Below are 603 nucleotides of genomic sequence, written 5' to 3' on the forward strand. Positions count from 1 at the left end.
TTTTTTTTTTTTTTTTTTTTTTTTTTTTGAGATGGAGTTTTGCTCTTGTCGCACAGGCTGGAGTACAATGGTGCGATCTTGGCTCGCTGCAACCTCTGTCTCCCAGGTTCAAGAAATTCTCCTGCCTCAGCCTCCTGAGTAGCTGGGATTACAGGGGTGTGCCATCACACCCAGCTAATTTTTGTATTTTTAGCAGAGATGGGGTTTCATCATGCTGGTCTTGAACTCCTGACCTCAAGTAATCCACCCACCTCAGCTTCCAAATGTGCTGGGATTACAGGCATGAGCCACCATGCTCAGCATTTACAGTTAATTTCTTTATTTTATTTATTTATTTATTTATTTATTTATTTATTTATTTATTTATTTTTGAGATAGAGTCTCGCTCTGTTGCCCAGGCTGGAGTGCAGTAGCATGATCTTGGCTCACTGCAACCTCTGCCTCTCAGGTTCAAGTGATTCTTCTGTCTCAGCCTCCCTAGTACCTGGGATTACAGGTGCCTGCCACCATGTCCAGCTAAATTTTTTTGTGTTTTTGATAGTGATGGTGTTTCACCATATTGGTCAGGCTGGTCTCAAACTCCTGACCTCAGGTAATCCACCC

Source organism: Hylobates moloch, unplaced genomic scaffold (genome assembly GCF_009828535.3).
Source record: "Hylobates moloch isolate HMO894 unplaced genomic scaffold, HMol_V3 SCAFFOLD_6, whole genome shotgun sequence".
NCBI classification, from domain to species: Eukaryota; Metazoa; Chordata; class Mammalia; order Primates; family Hylobatidae; genus Hylobates; species Hylobates moloch.